The 6,643-nt window shown below is 47.5% G+C and overlaps 1 non-coding gene across 1 annotated transcript; it reads right to left on the minus strand.

The window, feature by feature from the left end:
* Nucleotides 1–6,255: 6,255 nt before the first annotated feature.
* On the minus strand, nt 6,256–6,393 carry LOC119948540. The gene has a single exon (XR_005456930.1). It is a non-coding gene; the product is annotated as a small nucleolar RNA SNORA7 (small nucleolar RNA).
* Between the last annotated feature and the right edge of the window lie 250 nt (nt 6,394–6,643).

Consider the following 6,643-nt stretch of genomic DNA (forward strand, 5'->3'; position numbering starts at 1 on the left):
GCCTCCCAGGTTCCATGCTCTTTCCACTAGGCCACGCTGCTTCAGCCCTTCAATGCCTTCTAGACTGTGAGCCCGCTGTTGGGTAGGGACCGTCTCTATATATTGCCAACTGGTACTTCCCAAGCACTTAGTACAGTGCTCTGCACACAGTAAGCGCTCAATAAATACGATTGAATGAATGAATGAATGAATGAATCAGCCCTTCAGTGCCTTCTAGACCGTGAGCCCGCTGTTGGGTAGGGACCGTCTCTATATGTTGCCAACTTGTACTTCCCAAGCACTTAGTACAGTGCTTTGCACACAGTAAGCACTCAATAAATGCGATTGAATGAATGAATGTCATCTAAATACTCACACACACACACACCCCCGCCCCCCGGATCATTTTTCGACAGAAACGTTCAGGACACGTCACCCCCGCTCCTCAAAGAACTCCAGTGGTTGCCCATCCACCTTCACATTAAGCCCAAACTCCTCACCTTTGGCTTTAAAGCAGTCCACCACCTTGCCCCCTCCTACCTCACCTCACTTCTCTCCTTCTAAAACGCAGCCCGCACACTTCGCTCCTCTAGTGCTATACCCCACTGTGCCTCAATTCATTCATTCATTCAATCGTATCTATTGAGCACTTACTGTGTGCAGAGCACTGTACTATGCACTTGGGAAGTCCAAGTTGGCAACATATAGAGACGGTCGCTACCCAACAGTGGGCTCACAGTCTCAATCTCACCTATCTCTCTGCTGACCCCTCGCCCATGTCCTGACCCTGGCTTGGAATGCCCTCCCTCCTCAAATCCGACTTAGCGCTTAGTACAGCGCTAAATCAAGCACTTAGTACAGTGCTCTGCACACAGTAAGCGCTCAATAAATACGATTGATGATCCGACAAATACTCTCCCCCACCCCATCGAAGCCTTACTGAAGGCCCATCTCCTCCAAGAGGCCTTCCCAGACTAAGCTCCACTTTTTCTCAACTCCCACTCCCTTCTGCGTCACCCTGACTTGCTCCCTTTTCTCTTCCCCCCCTCCCAGCCCCACGACACTTATGTTCATATCTGTCATTTTACATCTCTGTACTGATGTCCGTCTCCCCCTACCCCCGGACCGTAAGCTCGTTTTGGGCAGGGAACGTGACTGTTCGCTGTTATATCATACTCCCCCAAGCACTCAGTACAGTGCTCTGCACACAGTGAACACTCAATAAATGCGATTGAATGAAGGAATGAAGGAATTGTGAACACATCTTATTTACTCTGTTGCTTCCTCCTAGCTCTAATTTACATAACCGTCTGTTTCCCCTCCTGGACTGTAAGCTCCTAGACTTCAGGGTGTACTCAGCCAAGGGCTCAGTCCAGTTCTCTGCACCAGCAGGCGCACAATCAACGCAACTTGATTATAGAGATCGATTATTGATTGTTAGAGATCGGACTCACTTCAGTTTCTGGTACGGGTGCTCTGTCACGGCAGGTTCCCGCCGAAAGATGAATCGAGTACTGTTATCATGTAAAAGGAGCATATGGCTACTTGGAACGAACTTTTGTTGGATGTTTTGAAAACTATGAAGTTCACAGTATTTGCTGTTGTTGTGCTATATTAGCCCAGCACAGTCAGTTGACAGTTATCATTAAGATAACAGGTGTTTCAAACACCACTCGACTGCATTAGATGTATTTATATTATCAAGAAGCAAAACAAGCAGTCAAAAAGAAAATGTAATTACAAAATAACACTTCAACCTGATGGATCTTAGCCAATTTCTGAACAACTTCGAGTTTATGCTTTGAATCCAGCTGCATCTCGACAAGGGGGACTTTTCGGAAACAATTGGGTAGAACGAAGATTGTTTATTATTTGGGCTTTCCCAGAAGAGAGGCATACAGAACAAGCAGGCAGAGCCTAAATAATGTGTTCTTGGCTTCATCATTGTGAGTTATGAAGATGTTACCTCGCTAATGGGATCCATTCCATTGGCAGAGATAGCCCTCTCGCTCTTCCTGTCTTCAGTCTGAGGTTGAGTCATATATTCCTAGCGTTGTCAGAGACTGTTTCAGATGAAATCACTGCTTGGCCAAAATCAGTTTTGGCTGCCGTGAGGAATACCATAACCATATTTTGTCTTTTGACTGCTAGGGATTTTTTTGTATCCACTGAAATCCACCGTTTTCTCCAAGTCATTTTTCTGCCACCTGAAGCCCCTACTCCTGCCTTGAAAAAAGAAGGCAAGAATGCATGTAAAACACCGTACTTAAAGGCATTTAGTAAATCAGTCAGTTCATCGTATTTACTGAGCCCTTACTGTGGCAGAGCACTGTACTAAGCGCTTCAGAGAGTACAACAACATAACAGACACATTCCCAGCGCACAACAAGCTTACCGTCTAGAGGGAGCTTACAGAGAAAGTTGATCTGCCGGCTCTCCAAAATTTCTGTCTATAGAAGGAGTCAAGGTACAGAAGCCCTAAATAGGGTGTCTTATGGTTCTTTGTCATCTACAGTATCCCCTGGTCTTCTTTCAGCCCTGGAGCAAGAAGTGATTGTAGTTTCCCCCCGTGCCCATCTGAATCGCCACGTGGGAATTCATTTAGACTGGTAGAAAATCTGCTTCAGAAATGAACCAGGAGAAAATGCAAATGATTAAGGAGACTGGATGACCTTGAAGATGGCACATTTAAGAGGGGCTGTCACTGATTCTACCACAAAACCGTCCGGTGACTTTTAATAGTAGGTGGTGGGCGCAGTTCTGCCCCTCTGTGGAAGGGTAGGTGGGAGGTTTGGGGTACTAAGAGTTTAAGAGTTAAAGTCTGGGGAAATCAACCAGACTTTCGGGTCCCTCCTCCTCATCCCCTTTCACCTCCTTCTTATCCACCTCCCGGCAACCGGCGCAAGAATACTAAATGGTACACCGAAACTGCCCACACTTCGCGGGGCACGACTTGAGAGGTGGGCTGGGGGGCCGGGGGACGCAAGGGGTATGAATCTGGGGAGTGAGAAGCAGCGGGACCTGGTGGACAAAGCACAGGCTTGGGCATCAGAAGGACCTGGGTTCTAATCTCTGCCACCTGTCTGCTGTGTGACCTTGCGCAAGTCACTTCACTTCGCCGTGCCTCAGTTACCTTATCTGGAAAATGGGGATTAAGACTGTCAGTCCCAGGTGGGACCCAGGTGGGTAATCCAACTGGATTTCCTTGTATTTACCCCAGCGCTTAGACCAGTGCCTGGTGCACAGTAAGCACTTAACAAATACCATTAAAAACAAACAAAAAAGAGTGAAAGGAGAGAAAGGGGGGAGAAGGCACCTGTCTTTGCTCCTTTGCTTGGGCTGTGATTCTCTGTTTGAAGCTGGAAGACACTTGATCTTCTTGGAGTACAAAGGACAACTCTATACACTTGTTTCCAGAAAAAAAAATATATATATATATCAGTCAATCAATCAATCGTATTTATTGAGTGCTTACTGTGTGCAGAGCACTGTACTAAGCGCTTGGGAAGTACAAGTTGGCATATATATATATATATATATATATATATAGAGAGAGAGAGAGAGAGAGAGAGAGAGAGACAGAGAGAGACAGAGAGAGACAGAGAGAGAGAGAGAGAGGGAGCAGTGGAAGATGGCTTGGTCTCCTGCAGTTACTAAGGATGGGCTGGTCAGAGGAAGTGGTCTCAGGGCTACTAATAATGTGCTCCCTTCTCCCTGAAGAGGGAAAAATAGGGCAAATTAACATGACTGAATCTGCTGATCGTTGAGAATTTAAGGAGGAAGGAGTGGGGTAATCAGGGCTCCCTACCCAGACCCTCTCTGTGGCGACTGTCAGCATCAGTGCTCTGTCTGGCAGGGAAGGTGGTGCTGAGCTTTCTCCCCAAACAGCTCCTTCCTGGCAACGCTTTTAAATCAGTTAGCCATGCTGAGCACTCAGCATAGCCTGAACACTATGCTAAGTGCTAAGGCAGCGACAAAATAATCCGATTAGACACAATCCCAGTCCCCAGGTGGGGCTCACTTGGAAATAGAAAATACATTACAGGCAACGACAGACACAGAGTGAAAGACCAAATCCATATCTGCCCAGCGCATGTGCTGCAGTTGATGTGACAATTTCTGAGGAGTGAGAGTTCTCGTTGTTACGTAGTGCTCCAGTCCCCTCTGGACTGTGGGCAAGGACTGGGACTCCCAGCTCTGCTTAGGGAAGTGCACACAGTAAGCGCTCAACAAACACCACTGATTGTTGGATACAGTAAGGAAAGGGCCCTGGTCGCTATCATCCCTTCGACCAGCTCTAGCACCTATGAAGTTTTATTTGCACCCTCCTCAGTGCTCATGATTGTACATCCACTCAATTTACTCATATTTGACCACATCAAGGGATTGCGTGTATTGACCACATCTAGGGATTGCGTGTACTAATTCTACTGTATACTCCCAACCCCTCAGAACAGTGTTCTCCACACAGTACAAGCTCAATAAATATCATTGAGTACTTCAATCACATATTTTTAAGTGTTTCCTGCATTCAAGTGTAAGCCGCCTGTGGGCAGGGGATAAAAATAATAACAATAATAATAATGGCATTTATTAAGCGCTTACTAGGTGCAAAGCACTATTCTAAGTGCTGGGGAGGTTACAAGGTGATCAGGTTGTCCCACGGGGGGGCTCACAGTCTTCATCCCCATTTTCCAGATGAGGTAACTGAGGCCCAGAGAAGTGAAGTGACTTGCCCAAAGTCACACAGCTGACAATTGGCGGAGCCGGGATTTGAACCCATGAACTCTGACTCCAAAGCCCGGGATCTTTCCATGTATCGCTTTGTCATTCTATACTTCCCAAGTGCCTCATGCAGTGCACCGCATCAAGTGGACGCTCAATAAGTGCAACTACTGCTACTAGGTAGAGGAGGATTTTGGATAGAAAAACTAAAGAAAAATCTCAAGAGTTAAAAACCCACTCTCTGTACCTCACCAGCCAGGAAGCTCACAAGCCACCTTCATTGGATCAGGTCAGGGGAGGAGCACAAATAGAAACGGCTTTTCCTGCTTAGTAGATTCAGTTTGTGCACTTTTGCTGAGAGGGCAACTCATTTTCGGTATATACAATATTGGCAGTTATTCCATGTGATAAAGCCATTAGGTTATCCAGGCCCTCTTTGAACTTCTTAGTATTTTGTGTTTCACAGCTTCCTAGGGTAACAGATTCCATCTTTTTGCCCAAATCCTACTGGGTAAATTCAAAGATCCTTCAATCCTAGGTCCCCAAATTGTGCTCTGACCCTCTCCTCATCCTCACAGAAATCTTTGTTCTTAATCTGCGAAGAGGGTCCAAAAACTGATGGTGCAACAGGAGCTGAATGAACCTCCCTATGTCTGGAGTAGCTCCTTCAGAAACACTAGAGCTGAAGCAGCTGGCTGAAAAGACGTATGTTATGGAGAATTGCATTATCCTTGGTACAAACAGGTTTCCGATACCTCTTAGGAGCATTTCATTGTATAAGTGTCTTCTTTCAGGTTCCAGAATTGTACTCCAACCCTCGCCTCATCCTCACGGAGTTGTTGTGTTTTTCTTTATTTTTTTTTCAGGGGAGTAGGTAGAAAGGGAGAGTTCTGTATGTGCTCAGCTGGCAATGGTGCCTTCCTTCTTTGAAAAGCCCAAACAATGGACTCCTTTCATTGCGGCTGGGGAGAAGCAGAAGAGGGGGCAGTTAAAGTTCCATAGGGCACAGAGGGGACAGCCCAGTTCAAGGGGCTACACAGCAGGGACCCCCCCCCCCCGCCCCGGGGGGCTTCTCTGGGCTGTGTAGAGACGGTCAGAGTGGGGAGGGATGGCTGGGGCACTGGGGAGTGAGGGAGCCAGGGCGCTGAAGGAAAACCCAGGGTGCTTGTTTCCCGGTTTGCAAGAAGTGCCAGTTATTGGAATTAGTGTCTCCATAGCCCTTGTGAGGCCCCCACTAACGGAGGTAGCTGTGGAAAATCGGCAAATGTGTTCTGCTTACCTCTTTCAGCGTTCGTTCTCCATCTAGAGCCTCTAAGCCTACCAACTCTTGTCTTATGCCATCGAGTCATTTCCGACCCACGGCGATGTCACGGACACATCTCTCCCAGAACGCCCCCCTCTCCGCCTGCGATCATTCTGGTGGTGTATCCATAGAGCTTTCCTGGTAAAAATACGGAAGTGGTCTACCACTGCTTCCTTCCGCATGGTACACTTGAGTCTCCGCCCTCGACTCTCTCCCATGCTGCTGCTGCCCAGCACGGGTGAGTTTTGACTTGTAGCAGATTGCCTTCCACTCGCTAGCCACTGACCAAGCTAGGAATGGAATGGGTAGGCCTCTGCTTGACTCTCCCTCCTGTTGCCGAGACTGGCAGACTATTGGAAACTCTTCTAGTGTGACCCTGAGAGGGGCTACCAACTCTATTGTACTTTCCCAAGCACGCTAAGTACAATGCTCAGCCCACGGTAAGTGATCAGTAAATACCACCTATTAATTGACCAATAAGCCAATCACATTTTCCAATACTAGAGAAGCGGTGTGGCCAGTGGAAAGAGCACAGGCCTGGGAATCAGAAGAACTGAGTTCTAAACCCGGCTCTGCCACTTACCTGCTGTGTGACCTTGGGCACGTCACTTCACTGCTCTGTGCCTCAGTTTCCTC

The sequence above is a fragment of the Tachyglossus aculeatus genome, chromosome X4 (assembly GCF_015852505.1).
Source record: "Tachyglossus aculeatus isolate mTacAcu1 chromosome X4, mTacAcu1.pri, whole genome shotgun sequence".
NCBI lineage: Eukaryota > Metazoa > Chordata > Mammalia > Monotremata > Tachyglossidae > Tachyglossus > Tachyglossus aculeatus.